The sequence below is a fragment of the Callithrix jacchus genome, chromosome 16 (assembly GCF_049354715.1).
Source record: "Callithrix jacchus isolate 240 chromosome 16, calJac240_pri, whole genome shotgun sequence".
Lineage (NCBI taxonomy): Eukaryota > Metazoa > Chordata > Mammalia > Primates > Cebidae > Callithrix > Callithrix jacchus.
In genome coordinates, this window is record NC_133517.1 from 78,374,066 (window position 1) to 78,390,862 (window position 16,797).

The window sequence follows — 16,797 nt, forward strand, 5'->3', positions numbered from 1 at the left end:
AGAAAGTAGAATGAGGCAGAAGCAGGAGAAACCCAGTTCACAACCTTGAATAGTTAGGGACCTAGTAGGCCAGGATAAAATGAGGGGAAAGAGGAAGGCCAGGCTGTGAATGAGCCCTGTGTGATCACAGATGAGAAAGCTACTGCCTGCCCAGGGAAATCAGACAGACTTCAAAGAGGAAAGGATGCATAACATGGATCTTGCATGAGAGAAATATTGAGAAATGAATGAAATGCCTGCTCCAGAATCAAATTTAAACTTGTGTGCTTTTTTTTTTCAAAAAAGTAAATTCCTGTCACTCTCAGGAAGCCAGATGACATCACATTGAAATTTTAACTAGGTTGTTTAGCTTTATTAATTGTTTATTGGGATAGGCCTTCAGGTGAGCAATATTCATTAAGTGCTAGATGCTGTGCTCAATACTGGGCATACATCATCATCATATGAGATGGCAATTACTGCCCTAGTTGATTCACACTCTCGTGAGAAGGGCATGCATAAAAATACAATTGCAGCAAATCTTGTTAGAGTAAGGAGTAGGGGATGTACAGTTGTGTGTCATGAATGCATAGAGCAGAGTCCTCTTGCCTGGTCTATGGGCTGGGAAGACCTCACAAAGGAAAAGACTTTGAGGTTGAGACCTGGCAGATGACTGCAGACAATCTGGAAAAAATGGAAGTAGAGTGGTAGGGGTACAGCATGGAAAGAAGGAAAGGACATTCCAGGAAGAGGGAAGACAATGAGTGAAACCGCCCACTCCCATAGGATCCAAAGACAGATTTCTTAAGCATCTTTAAAATGATTGGCTTCAAGGGTACATGAAAAACATTCCTTCACTCCCCCTCCCTTCTCTTCCCTTCCTCCTGGGTCCCTTCAATACAGACTGCTCCAACAGGCAGTAGAGAACACAGGCTTCCAGTTTTCCGGTATTCTCCTCCCACTGACACTGAAGTTGCAAGCCACAGGTTTCTTGGAACTGTGAATATTGTTTCAACTCAAGCTAAAACTGGAGATGTGTTTTGAGTCACAGTGTGCAAGCATATTTATACCATCTGTTTATGACACTTACAGGTGGACACTATGATTCACTACACATACAACATGCTAAACATAGAAGCTTGGAAAACCCTGAGCTCTTGGAGTTGTGGGATGCGGGTAATTGTGCAGAAGGGGAAGATAGTAGGCATCTTTTCTTAGAATTTTATAGCTTTTTAAATAAAATCCTTATCTTGACAAAAAGGTTTTGGGCATATGAGAATGAGAATAAAGAGAGAGGATGACAAAGGATCATATATCACTGTGACCAGTTATGGAAGATTTCCCTGGGTACTGGGGGGATGTGCATGCCCATGTCCATGCATGTTGAATTACCAGAAAAGATTACTATATATGGAGTTAGACATATCATCTCCATGTTAAAGGGGAAAGTTTGGTTCTGAGACAATAACTTCTTTATTTCCAGTAATGTAACTACATGATTTGGACTTTATACTTTGTATTATATTCTTTATAGATGGGCAATTCCTTATATGAAAAAAAATCATATTAGGATCATTTGCTTACACATTAACTTAAAAACCAAGTCACAAGACATTTCCTTTTTTTGCTTTCAGAAACTATTCCGCTATATATAAGTTAGGATTTTCATTGGCAAAAGCCAAAGCAGGCATCTCCTCTTTTTGTCTATTTAGCCAAATGTGCAAACTTTTAACAGCCCTGTAAATAGCAATAACTTTTAAAGTAGTTTCAATAAGCAAGCATCTCAAAGCCAAGCTGTCTGATGGGAACCCTTCCCCTTGGGGTAGTAGAAACAAACATTCAAAAGATTCAAGGAAGAAAAAACTCACTGCTGTATTCAATTAGTTGAGAAAACAACAAAGTAAATAAGGCAATACCTTTAAGAACACACAGAAAAGGAGTCAGTGAAGTAGAACAGATTAGAAGAAAAATGGGAAGTCTGTTTTAGCTACCAAGTGACCCTAGGGGTAAAGAATAATTTCTTCTTCAGGACACTTTTAGTAAAGGTCTCCCAGTAAGATGGCTCAGTGCAAACAATTTCTTTTCATGTCTGTGGAGAACTAATGAAGTTTTCAGGAAATACAGGCAGAGTTTAATTCCGAAAAAGTACAGTAGAGGTCAGCTACTGGGAGCAACTTTAGAAGTTTTTCGTCCCCTCTTAGAATACTAATGGTTTTCAAAATCCCAATACCATGGAGTAAGTCATTTACATTTTAGAAATGACATACAGCCCAGAGGAAAAACTCATGAATTCTATGCCAAGTTTTACCCTTCCTCAAGGTGGCTTTTACCAAATTCTCAGCCATCTTAAACAGCTAATAACACTTAGGAGGTTATTTTTAGCTATAAATTGTTTAATAGTTATTTATTGAGTCTTACTATGGGCCAGATTTGTGTCATCCTGAACAGTTAAGATACCCAGATACATGACGTTTCTGACTTCAAGATTAAGAATAAGAAAAATGCCATTAGATATTTATACAATCATTTACATAAAATCACAGTGGTATGCATAGTGATATAGGAGCTCTAAAGAGATAACTCTCTCTGTAAGAAGTGATATATGACAGCAATTTCCAAACCACAATGCTCAATAAGAGGTTCGTGAATATGCTGTGTTCCTCAATCATATGTACTTGTGGAAGATATGGCTAGTTAATCATCATTGCACTCATTCCCACAGAGCTGGGTTTCAGTCTCCAAATCCTTCTCAACACAATGCTTTAAGCACCACTGGTAAGTAAGAGCTAATATGAAACCTACATACTATCTGACTCTCTAAAATTGCAAGGAGTTGTTTATTGTAGTCTTGAAAACAATTACCTGGTTAAATTGCTCATCTCCAAAGGGTATTATTTTCTTGGTAGATACTGTCTTATAATTAAGAGTTGCTAAACTCACTCTCCAAACTCAGCAGTAGAGCATATCGGATAAGCTCACAGTTTCTGGAAACACATGCTCTGAATTTAGTTATCGATTCTACTAATACCTAGCAATATATCACCTTGCTTAGTCATTCTATGATTCAGTTTCTTCATTTGTAAAAAGTCCAGTTTTCCATATGAAGAAAAGCTCATCATCACTGGGTCATTAGAGAAACGCAAATCAAAACCACAATAAGATAGCATTTCATGACAGTTAGAATGACCATCATTTAAAGATCAGAAAACAATAGATGCTGGCAAGCTGTGGAGAAATAGAAATGCTTTTACACTGTTGGTGGGAGTGTAAATTAGTTCAACCATTGTGGAAGACAATGTGTTAATTCCTCAAGGATGAAGAACCAGAAATACCATTTGACCCAGCAATCCCATTAATGATATACACTCAAAGGATTATAAATCATTCTGCTATAAAGATATTGCACACATATGTTTACTGCAGCACCATTTACAATAGCAAAGACTTGGAACCAGCCCAAATGCCTGTCAGTGATAGACTGGATAAAGAAAATGTGGCACATATATATTGCAGAATACTATTCAGCCATAAAAACAGTCATTTTATGTCCTTTACAGGACATAGTTGAACAAAGTTCACGTCCTTTGCAGGGATATGGATGAAGCTGGAAGCCACCATTGTCAGCAAACTAACACAGAAACAGAAAACCAAACAAGCATGTTCTCACTCATAAGTGGGAGTTGAGCAATGAGAACACATGGACACAGGGAGGGGAACATCACACCCTGGGGCCTGTCAGAGGGTGGGAGGCAAGGGAAGGGAGAACATTAAGACAAATACCTAATGCGTGTGGGGCTTAAAACCTAGACGACAGGTTGATAGGTGCAGCAAACCACCATACACACGTACACCTAAGTAACAATCCTGCATATTCTGCACATGTATCTCAGAACTTGAAAAATAAAATCCCAGTTTCCTCATTAGTAAATGGTAGAATGATAGCATACCTATATCATAAGTTGGTTGTGAGGATTCAATTGCTACCTGTGTAGCAAAAGCAACTAACCCTAGAATATATAGACTATATTATAGGTATATATTAGTTTGAGTCTAGAATATACTCTAGGTATAGAGAATATATACATATATATATATTCTAGGTATATAGAATATATATATTCTAGGTATATAGAATATATATATTCTAGGTATATAGAATATATATATATATATTCTAGGTATATATATGTATTCTATATATTCTATATACCTAGAGTATGTTTTATATGTTCTAGGGTTAGTTGCTATTACTACCTTTATTAGAACCAGCATAACCAAAAACAAAACTTGGCCAGTTTCTAGTACAGCATGTAAGGAACTTTGAAGTCACCACTCTGTCCGAACAACAAGTTAAAACCTAAGCAAACCGAAGAAAACCACTCTCTTCTTAGGTACAGGACAAACCACTGCCCTTAAAATCGGAGAGACAGACAGGAGAATACAGAAACTTACAACTTACTGAAGTGGAAACCTTCACAGGAACTGGCACAGTAGAAAATCCTGAATTCCAACATATTGCTGGAATATTCCAACATATTGTCTCAGTGTTGACAAGTCTGAAGGTCAAAAACTCCAACAGGACCCAGTCATTGCAGGGTTGCCACATATTTTGTGTTTACTTCTTAGTGTATATAGAAGGAAATCTCCTTATGCTTCTAGCACAGGTATGGAAAAAGAAACTATTTTGAAATACACCTGAGAATTCTGTTTTTTAACAAGATCTTCCCTCGGCAGAAACTATTCAACCAGAGCCTAATCTGTGGAGGTTTTATCACAGCATAAGTGATCTGGCAGAAGAGAAACACCAAACTCCAGCTCACACTAGCTATCATGTCCTACCTAATGGGCAGATAGTAGGAGGGACTTGAGAAATATATGTGAAATTCACAGTCCACAGATACAGGCTCATCAAAAGACTGGGACCTACTCAGAAGGCTACACAATGCTTCACCTCCCCGCTGTCCCACCACATTACTAAAGGCCTGTGAAGAGCAATTTCATTTACCCAATACATCATGCCCTGCTATCAAGAAAAAATTAGAAAGCATGCTAAAAGGCAAAAACATACTTTGAAGAAACAGTTAAAGCATCTAAACCAGACCCAGATATGGCAGGGAAATTAAAGTTACCAGATTGGAATTCTTAAAAAAAAAAAAAAAAAAAAAAAAACTGTGATCAATATGTTAAGTGCCGTAATCAATAAACTAAACAATGTACAGAAAGAGATGTGAAAAGTAAGTGGAGAGATGGAAACTCTTAAGAATTAAAAATAAAGGTAACATAAGACACTAACATAAATAAAGAATGCTTTTGGTGGACTTACTAATGGAGTAGACACAGATGAGGAAAAAATTTCCGAGCTTGAGGCTATCTCCATAAATATTTCCAAAATGGAAAAGCAAAGAGAAGAGAGGCAAAAAAAAAAAAAAAAAAAAAAAAAATCCAAGCAAACAAAAAAACAGAACAGAATATACAAGAATTGTGACATACAACTACAAAAGGTATAATATACAACTACAAAAGTTGTAACACATCTGTAATAGATATATGCAAAGAATAAGAAAGAGAGAAAGGAGCAGAGAAGGTATTTGATAATTTCCTACAAATTAATATCAGACACTAAACCACAGATTTAGGAAGCTCAGAGAAATCAAGGAGAATAAATGTTAAACAAGAAAACAAAAACTACATCTAGGATATTATATTCAAACTTCAGACAACACAAGATGAAGAAAAAATTTTGAATGAAGCCAGAAAAAACAAGAAAACTGGCTTACCTATAGAGGATAAGAATTATATGAAGCCAACAAACATATGAAAAAATGCTCATCATCACTGGTCATTAGAGAAATGCAAATCAAAACCACATTAAGATACCATCTCACGCCAGTTAGAATGGCAATCATTAAAAAATCTGAAGACCACAGATGCTGGAGAGGATGTGGAGAAATAGGAACACTTTTACACTGTTGGGAGTGTAAATTAGTTCGACCATTGAGAAGACAGTGTGGCAATTCCTCAAGGACCTAGAAATAGAAATTCCATTTGACCCAGCAATATCATTACTGGATATATATCCAAAGGACTATAAATCATTCTACTCTAAGGACACATGCACACGAATGTTCATTGCAGCACTGTTTACAATAGCAAAGACCTGGAACCAACCCAAATGCCCATCAATGATAGACTGGACAGGGAAAATGTGGCACATAAACACCGTGGAATATTATGCAGCCATCAAAAACTATGAGTTCGTGTCCTTTGTAGGGACATGAATGAACCTGGAAACCATCATTTTCAGCAAACTGATACAAGAACAGAAAATCAAACACTGCATGTTCTTACTCATAGGCAGGTGTTGAACAATGAGAACACATGGACATAGGGAGGGGAGCATCACACACTGGGGTCTGTTGGGGGGAAATAGGAGAGGGAAAGCAGGGGTGGGGAGTTGGGGAGAGATAGCATGGGGAGAAATGCCAGATATAGGTGATGGGGAGGAAGGCAGCAAATCACACTGCCATGAGTGTACCTATGCAACAATCTTGCATGTTCTTCACATGTACACCAAAACCTAAAATGCAGTAAAAAAATCAAAAAAGAAAAAAGATTACATCCAGCTTCTCTTCAGAAATTATGCAAACAAGGAAAGAGTAAAGTATTTAGTGCTCCAGGGGGAAACCCCCACATCAATCTTGAACTCTGTACCCTGCAAAATTATCCCGCAAAAGTGAAGGAGAAATAAAGACTTTCTCAAACAAACAAAAAAAAATTGAAGAAATTTGATGCCAGTAAAACTACCTTGTAAGAAATGTTAAAAGAAGTTCGAGAAAAGGTAAATGAAGACAGTCAAAAACTTTATTCACATAAAGGAATAACATCAGAAAAAGAATAAGTAAAGATAAAATGTAAACTTTAATTTTTCTTATTCTTAATTGATCTTACAGATAACAGTTCATTCAGAATATAATAGCAACAATGTATTTGAATGTGTGTGTGTGTGTGTGTGTGTGTGTGTAAGAGAGAAAGAGAAAGAGATAAATGAAAGAAATAATACAAAAAAGGAAGGAAGAAATTAGAATTATTTTGTAATGATAAGGTATTTGCACTACCCCTGAAACAATATATTATTGCTTTAAAATGAGCTTGGATTAGTTATAAATGTACATTGCAAACTTTAGGGCATAAAGATACATATAGGTTAAAAGTAAATTGTTGGAGAAAGATATATCGTACTAACACTAAAATAAAGCAGGAGTAGCCATATGAATTCCAGACAAACTAAACTTTAAAGCAGGGAAAGTAATCAGGGATAAAAAGGGGCATTACCTAATGAAAAACGGATCAAGTTTTAATGACATAACAATACTTAATATGCATGTGCCTAACCACAATGCCACAAAATACTTGATGCGATAAAACTGCAAGCAGAAATTGTTTAATTCACTATTGTGGTTGAAGACTTCAGTACCTCTTTATCAGAAAAGAACAGATACAAAAGCAGAAAGTCAGTAAGGACATAGTATAAGGACATTGAGTTGAACTCAACCGCACCATCAATCAACTGAATATAATTGAAATCTAGAGACTACTTCATCCGAAAAGAGCAGAATACACATTCTTCTCAAGCTCACTTCAAACATTCACCAAGATAAACTGCATTCTGCACCATAAAATACACTTTACCACATTTAAATGAGTACAAATCATACAATGTCTGCTTTCAGACCACAGTGGAATTAAACTAGAAATCAATAATAGAAAGACAACTGAAAAAAATCCAAAATATGTGAAGACTAAACAACACGCTTCTATATAACATATGGGTCAGAAAAGAAATATCTAGAGAGATTTAAAAATATTTTAAATTAAATGAAAATAAAAATACAACTTGTCAAAATTCATGGAATCCCACAAAAGCAGTGCCTAGAAGGAAAATAAGAGCATTGAATGCGCATATTAGAAAAGAAGAAAGATCTAAACTCAATCATCTAAGGTTCCCCTTTGAAAACCAGAAAAACAAAAACCAGCAAATGAATCTAGACTTAACAGAATAAAGAAACATTAGATTAGAAATTAAGAAAATTGAAAACAAGATAGTAATAGGGAAATCAACACAATCAAAAGTTGAGACTTTAAATAGATCAATACAATCAATAAGCCTCTAGTTATCCTAGCTATGAAAAATGAGAAAGGACAGAAATTAGTAATATTAGAAATGAAAAAGAAACATCACCACATATTCCATGGATATTAAAAGGAAATAAAATAAGACAATAAAATTTTGTTCCTATATATTTGATAACCTAGATAAAATGAATGAATTCCTTGAAAAACACTATCTGTCAAAACTCACACAGAAGAAATAAACAATCTGAATAGGCCTATATAGAATAGAATAATTAATAACCTTCCAAGACAGAAAACACTAGGACCAGAGAGTTTCACTAGTAAATTCTTTCTAATATGTCAATAAGAAATAATATCAAAATTCCCTGAAAATGCTTACAGAAAATAAAAGCAGAGGGAACATTTTCTAACTTATTAGGTTAGCAGACCAAGACATTACAAGAAAACAAAACTACAGAGCAGTATCTCTCATGAACATATATGCAAAATTCTTCAACAAAATATTATCAAGTTGGATCCAACAATGTATAAAAAGAATCATATACCATAACCAAGTTGAGTTTATCCCAGGTATGCAAGGCTGTTTCAACATTCAAAAATTATTAATGTAATCCATCACATTAAACAAGATAAGGAATAAAAATTACGTGATTATATTAATAGATACAGAGAATGTATCTGACAAAATCTAACACCCATTAATGATTAAAAAACACTTTCAGTAAATTAAGAATACAAGTGAACTTCTTCAACTGTTTAATATCTATTTGAAAAGCCTACTGTTAACTTCATACTTACTGGTGAGAAACTCCAAGCTTTCCTGCTAAAATCAAGAATAAGGCAAGAGTATCCTCTCTCACTTCTTCTTTCAATATCATACTGAAAAGAAGGCCTAGTTAATGCAATAAGACAAGAACAGGAAAAAATAAAAGGTGTACTGTAGAGAATAAAGAAATAAAACTGCCTTTATTTGCGGATGTCTTGATCATCAACACAGAAACTCTGAAAAGGATGATTTAAAAAAAAAACACAACTTCAGAAAGGAATGAACAATTATAACTAGGTTGAAAGGATACAAGGTAAATGCACAAAAGTCAATCTCTTTTCTATATGCCAGCAAGAAACAAGTAAAATTTCAAATTAAAAATGTAATATTATAGTAGCACCTGAAATAATGAAATACTTAGATATAAGTTTAACAAAATATGTGCAACATTTGTATATAGAAAACCGCAAAACTCTTGTGAAAGAAATTAAAGAACTAAGTAATATTCCACGTTCATGGATTGGAAAACCCAATAGTGTCAAGTCTCTTCTTTCTAACCCTATCTATAGATTTGAGTCAACCTCAATCAAATCCCAGCAAGTTATTTTGGGATATCAATCAATCTAAAGTTTATATGGAGAGGCAAATGACCAAGTATAGTCAATGCAATATTGAAGGAGAACAAAACTAGAGGACTGGCATTACCTGACCTGAAGACTTATTACAAAAGCTATACTACTTGAAACAGTGTATTATTGGCAAAAGAATAGACAAATAGATCAGTGGATCAGAACAGAGAGCTCAAAAATAGATCCATATAAATATGGCCAATTGATCTATGACAAATTTTCAAAGTCAATACAATGGAGAAAATATTCTTTCAACAAATAGTGCTGGAACAACTGGACATTCACATGCCAATAAGTAAATATAGACACAGACTGTACAACTACCACAAAAATTAACTCAAAATGAATATCAGACCTAACTGTAAAATGTAAACTATAAAACTTCAAGAGAAGAAAATCTAGATGACTTCAGGTTTGATGATGATATTTTTGCTAAGACACCAAAGCCAAAATCCATGAAAGAGAAAATTGATAAGCTGAACTTCATTAACATGAAGAACTCCTGCTCTACAGAAGAGACTATCAAGAGAACTGGAAGACCATCACACACTGGGAGAAAGACATAAGACATAACTTATAAGGACTGTTATCCAAAATGTACAAAGAACTCTTAAAATTCAACAATAAGAAAGCTAACAACCCAATTAAAAAATGGGCCACAGACATTAACAGACACCTCACTAAAATGCACATATGGCAAATTACCATATGAAAAGACATTCCACTTCATATGTCATCAAATAAATGGAAATCAAGTCAACAATCAGTTACCGTTACAAACACATTACAATGGATGAAATCCAGAACACTGACATCAAATGCTGGCAAGAATGTGGAGCAACAGGAACTTGCTTCCATTGCTTGTGAGATTGCAAAATAGTGTAACTACTTTGGAAACAATTTGTCAGTTTCATACAAATCTAAACATACTCTTACCATGAAATCCAGCAATTGTGTTCCTTGGTATTTAACTGAGTTCAAAATTTATATGTATACAAAAACCTGTATGAAGATGTTTTATAGCAGCTTTCTTCATGATTGCCAAATCTTAAAAGCAACCAAGATGTTTTTCAGTAGATAAATGGATAAGTAAACTGCAGTATATCCAAACAATGAACTATTCTTTTGTGTTAAATGAATTAGCTAGCAAGCCATTAAAAGACATGGAAAAGCCTGAAATACATATTACCGAGTGAAAGAAGTCAATAAGAAAAGGCTACATACTTTAGTAACCAAACTATTTGATATCCTGGAAAGGGCAAAACTATAAAGACAGTAAAAAGGTAAGTGGTTGCCAGGGGTTAGGAGGGAGGGAGGGCTAAATGGGTACAGCACAGATGATTTTTAGCCAGGGGAACTATTTTGCATGATACTGTGATAGTGGATAGCTGTCATCATATATTATTCTGAGCCCACAGAATGTACAATGCTGAGTGTGAACTGTGGTGTAAACTATGAACTTTGGGTAATGATGTGTCAATGTTCATAAATTGTAGCAAATGCACCACTCTTTTTGATAGTAGGACAGGCTATGCATGGGGTGTGGAGGCAGAAGTTTTACAGGAAATTTCTATACTTTCCACTTTATCTTGCTGTGAACCAAAAAATTATCTAAAAAAGTCTATTTTTTAAAAAAAGAGCTAAGCTTTCATTTACTTCATTTTGGGGTAACTTGTTAAACACATCTGTAACTATTAGGAACAAAAATATAATCTTCTTAATGTGAGTTCAATCCCTAATCTATAGATGAGCAGATCAAACATGATTTACTCAGTCTCCCAAAGGAATAAAGCTGGAATTAAAAATCAACCTGCCATTTATGCTGTGCCCAACAAATCTGTCACTTCTATACATTTGTTTTAGTTCATTTTCTGTTGCTATAATAGATTATCTGAGACTGCATGATCTATAAAGAAATGTATTTCTTACAGCTCTAGAGGCTGGGAAGTCCAAAAAGCATGGCACTGGCATCTGATTGGCTTCTGGTAAGGGTCTTGTGCTATGCCATTACATGGCAGAGAAGCAGAAAAGGAAGCAGACGCTTAAGAAGGAGACCAAACACAAGAGGAGGCTTGCCTTATAACAATAGCTCTCATGGAGAGGTGAGAGAGAGAGAGAACTTAGTCTGGAGAGAAAGGCATTAGTACCTCTTAACAACCAAATCATGTCTCACAGGCACCACTTCCTAGAGTGCCACATTGGGGATCAAGCCTCAACATAAGTGTTGATGGAAACACACCATATTCAAACAATAGCAAGGCTCTATTCGAACTTCTCACAAAATTCATCCCTAGCGAGAGGTGATATGCTTGGGCGGGCCTGGGCCAGTGGTCCCTTCCTCCTTTCCTCACCTGTCTGTGTGTGTCGGGTTTTATAGCAGTGAATCCCAAAGGAGAACTTTATGGGTCAGTGGTAGCTACAGCACGTATCAGTACCTATGAAAGGCACTGCCTGCCTAACAGAGAAGATTGAAACAATGTATGTGTTTGTGTTTAAAAATTCCAAGTTGGCATTAAATGAATTTGCTAATAATAATACTCAGGAAAAAAGAAAGGGAGGAGCAAGTCATTGCTCTTGAGTGCCTGTTATGTGCCAGGCGCTGTGCTAGATAACATTTTTGTTCACATTATTTTTGCTTAATTGTGACAACAATTCAATAGGGGATTATTACCCCTATTTTATATGGGAGGAACAGAGGCTCAAAGGGTTTACTTTTAATGGCAAAAACCATAATTACTTTTGTACCAACCAACCTGGTAACTGTCTCAAGATTACAGACATGCATGATCAGGATGAGTTATTTAGGTGTATCGGAGTCTTAGTCATCACACACACTTGCCTTAATGTATTCGATGAGGGACCCCCTAGGGTCATGAGCAACTCTGGAAGCCCAGGTTCTGGGAAATCATCTCACTGGCTATTCTCTAGAAGCATCTTCCTGAAGAGATGCAAACTTTTATGTTATCATAGATCCAAATCTTAAGCACAAGCCAAATCTTGATGGCAAAAAAAAAAAAAAAAAAAAAAAATCCTCATGATGATGATTCTGTCAACTTAGACCTTCTCTGGCTTTATGGTATCATATTCACTAAATTACTTATTTTCATGGGAATCATAAATGAGTACTACCCCAGATTAATATGGAAACCAGGAATCTAAGGAGAGGAATGGTATTCTGGGACTTTCCAGCATTCACCATCATCTGAGTTCCCAGATTAGCTCCTTTTCCACTTACTGCTTCCAATGAATTAGAGCCACACTTATAAAAATGTCTTTACAGAAAGTTCTTAGTTTGAAAACATTATGGCATTACACAATTTACTTAGAATTCAGTTGTATGGGTCTTAAACTGGAATTTTCCACTGGATCCATATTTCCAAGTTAGCTCCCTAAACTCTCTGACCTATAATGTAGCTGAAACTTAATGTCATAACAGTAAAATGTAAATAATCAACTTGAAAATTTTTTGAACTTAGCAAAATTATAATAAATTATAACCTAGTTAGGTATAACTAGAGGAAGAATGGAGATTTCTGCATATAGTTTTATGATTAGGGTTTTATACATTGTTTATATCACCTTGCCTACATTTCCCAGGCTAGAACTCAGTCATATTGACCTAGTTACACAAAATCATGATTAGAAATTGTTCTCTGGGAGGGGGAGGTGGGGAGGGATAGCCTGGGGAGAAATGCCAAATGTGGGTGAAGGGGAGAAAGGAAGCAAAACACACTGCCATGTGTGTACCTATGCAACTGTCTTGCATGTTCTGCACATGTACCCCCAAACCTAAAATGCAATAAAAAATTTAAAAAAAAAGAAATTTTTCTCTTGCAATATTTCCAGAAATCAAGTTTTTTTGGTGAACAAATTACATTATATTTCCCACAAGAACTAAGGAGAAATTTCCCAGTGGAGATGCAAATTAGTTGAAAAATGAGTAGCAGTCATACAGGTATATATCTGATGGAGATAAAGAAATAAATAGAGTTGATGATAGGCAACATCCATGGAATATCTGGATGGAGGCATTTTGGACAGATGAAAATCCTGGGAAAAGATGCAGACAGAGCCCAGCATCCAGAAAGAGCATAGCATTTACAGAGACCAATACTAATTATGCCAATAGTTATTGGGCCCATACCATGTGTTATCCCCTTTGTGAAATGCTGTTAAGTATTTTGGTAATGGTATTTGAAGGAGATTCTTAGTGAGTGTTCCCTACAAAACAGTTTTGGGAAGAAAGTTGTAGTGCAGATAGTTTATTTAGAAAGTGATTTCAGAAAGCAGAAGAGATGAACGTGGGAAAACGAAACAGGAAAGGAAGGTAAGCCAATAAAAGATTGCATTATTAAGCTGATCCCTGATAGAGGCAACTGATGCTTGAGCTTAAAGCATATGGAAAATTGGTTGGTTTATGATATGTGTCTCATAAGTGAAGCAAGAAAACTTGAAGTTTCCAGTGCTTCCAATTCTCATACTACTCAGGTCCACTTCTGCCATTAGTCTGATCCATCACAGCATTCCCTTCTGTGTATCCAGACCCTGTGAGCATAAAGTAGCCAGAAATATAAATACCAGTAAGAGACATCTGAGTCGGAGACGGAGGGTAGAAGATGAACTCCACAAAGATTCAGTGCACTGTCACATTAATGAGTATTTTAGTATTCACATAGAATATTAATGATAGTTTTAAAAGCACTGCTGGCATACCACAGACCCAGGGAGGGATATTCCTAAGTGAGAATGGTGCAGAAAATCCTCCTAGTGGACAGAGCTGTGATATGAATAGGAATCTTTATGATTAAGAGATCCCCATGCCAATAAGATGCTTGAGCTACCCAGCTACTTTACATAACTCAACTTTCCTTTTACCTGCACCTTGTCACAATCCACCTCATGTGACAGCCTTTATAAGTATATGTTACTGCATGTCAAAGAATATCACCACTGACTTTCCACAAGTGATAAAAGTTTTATCCCTTTCTATAAGTAATCCAGCCTTAAAATCCCATCACAGGGATCTGTTTTACATGAACACTCTTTAGTAACTATGGTCTTTCACATTTCTTTGAAAAATTGAAACTTAGTCAAGGATTACATAAAGGTAATTTATTTGAGAAGTAATCACATGGATCAAGAATGATGGAGAAAGGGAGCAAAAAAGAGAAGAAAATATATAAATCTGAGTAGCTGAATAGGCCATTAGTACAGTGGAAAAGTGTTCAACACTACACGACCTGCAGTGAAGGTTCATAAAACATATCGGAGCTATCTCCCACACGTGAAAGGTGGTTCCACGAATGCTAACACCCCAAAATTTTAGGCTTACCACTCGTGATAGTGAGACACTTCCTCAGAGTGCACCATGCTTTGATGACAGAGAAGCCCTGGAGAAAAAAAAAAAAAACACAAAAAAACAAATGTACCTTGAGGACAAGATGAGGCATTTTCAGAATACACCTGAGTGAAGCTTGTCAAATTCAATACAGAACTGGTCATGGCAATGTGGCTGTGATTTAAATAAGAGTTTTATTCCTGCTCTCAATGGGTTATAATTAGGTTGAGTATATATTGTGGTTTGCTCAGTAAATCCTAGGGTTGTTATTTCTATTCCCAATTTCTCTTTCAAAAGGTTGAGAAGATTTGACACAGTAGAGACAGTGATACTGTATAATGTGACAAGGAATTGAGTGAAATTAAGCTTGACACTCAAAAGACCTGAACCTCAGGATCTTTTTATGTGATGAAAAATATTTTAGATTTTATCCATTAGCAGATGTCATTGATGGATTTGGAGCATGGAAATAACATGATCATACCTGCCTGTTAGAATGATAAGTTTGTAGGCAGCAAAAGATACTAGAACTGGTAGTATGAAGACTAATAAATAGGACTATTTTTAGTAAAGAGGTGAAAGATGATGACAGGAAACATCCAGGCAGTAGAAACATACAGAGAATAATCTCTTGAAAGCTATTTTGGGGGAAAAGTCAATGGTTGGGTTTGAATTTGAAAATGAAAGTGTAAGAAATAGAGGAATCTAGGATTACTCCCAGTTGAGCAATTGGGTGACTTTATACAAGTTAGAAACACAGATTAGAAAAATGTTGCCTGGTTTGGGTAAAGCATGAGATATACAAAGCCCACTTGGCTATGTAGAGTTTTAAGATGGGTTGTCCAAATATATGTCCAAATATATGCTTGAATGTATCAAGCCAGAATTAAGAATATCAATGTGGATTTCAAGGGAGAGACCTGGGCTGGGTAGAGTGGAAATTAATAGCATATAACCATTATGAGGAGAGAAAAATAAATGATGGTCTTGGAAAGATTGTTCCTGAATCATGGACTTCTCTCAAGGGCAGCTCTCAGCAGCTTAGGGAAGAGAAGATTGAAAGTAAAGTAACACAAGTCTTTGACACTAGAAATAATGACGTGTGACTCCTAGGGTCACTGTTGTTGGGTTGTTTTTTCCCTTTGATCTGATAGTTGGAGTACCTGGAATGAATGGCTGGCATCCATGCTGAACTAGCAATAACTAATTTGGAGGAAACTATTTTCCCATGGGTCAGAGCAGGTCTCCATATTTAGATTTTTCTGTAAATAACAATAGCTACCAATTTTGATTGCTTAATGTGAAAAGCATTGGTTGAGCCTAGAGCTTCTCCAAAATCTACTTGTTCTAGATGGATTATAGTTAGGTTAAGCATATGTTCTGGTTTTCCCAGTCAGTCCTCTGGTTATTATTTCTAGTCCCAATTTCTCTTTCAAAGGTGTCTATGTCTGTCTAATAAACTGTATGGTCCTTCTAGGTACAAACACACTGAGATATTGATCCCTTCAAGAAGGCTAGGCAATTTGGTGTAGCTGGGGGCCCCAAACTAGTTTCCTCTGACCTTATCAATTTGTTTCAATGTGCAAAGCAAATATTAGACTTTTCCATTTATAGTAAGGTATAAAAATCATAGAGAATCTGGGCAACCTGCTGGCTATAATTATTCCAGTTTTAGAGATAAGGATATGGGTTAAGTGGTGCAACCAGGATCAAACAGGAAGTGGAATCAGATCTCTATAACTATGAAGCTTGTGATCCTTTCATACTTCCACTCTGTTTTCCAATCATCCTTCTAAAAGGGGCCCATCCATTAATTCACCCTCTGAGCCCCATGCCAATCAAATGCTTGAGCTACCCAACTTTACATAAGTTTTCTTCGACCTGTACCTTAGTGATGTTCACCACAGCCTTCTGTTTATGCTGAAATGGATGACATCAGAAAGTGTTCACGT

The 16,797-nt window shown here is 35.9% G+C and overlaps 1 protein-coding gene across 2 annotated transcripts in view; it reads right to left on the reverse strand.

Annotated features, from left to right (window-relative positions):
• The window catches only part of COLEC10 (collectin subfamily member 10), a 513,203-nt gene that overhangs the window by 93,289 nt on the left and 403,117 nt on the right, over positions 1–16,797 (reverse strand). Inside the window, exon 3 of one of the 2 annotated variants that reach the window (XM_054246461.2) lies at positions 14,840–14,897. The exons of the other annotated variant lie outside the window; for it this stretch is intronic. The gene's annotated coding sequence lies outside the window, so the exon portion shown is untranslated. The remainder of the gene's footprint in view (positions 1–14,839; positions 14,898–16,797) is intronic. 2 annotated transcript variants of the gene reach the window in all.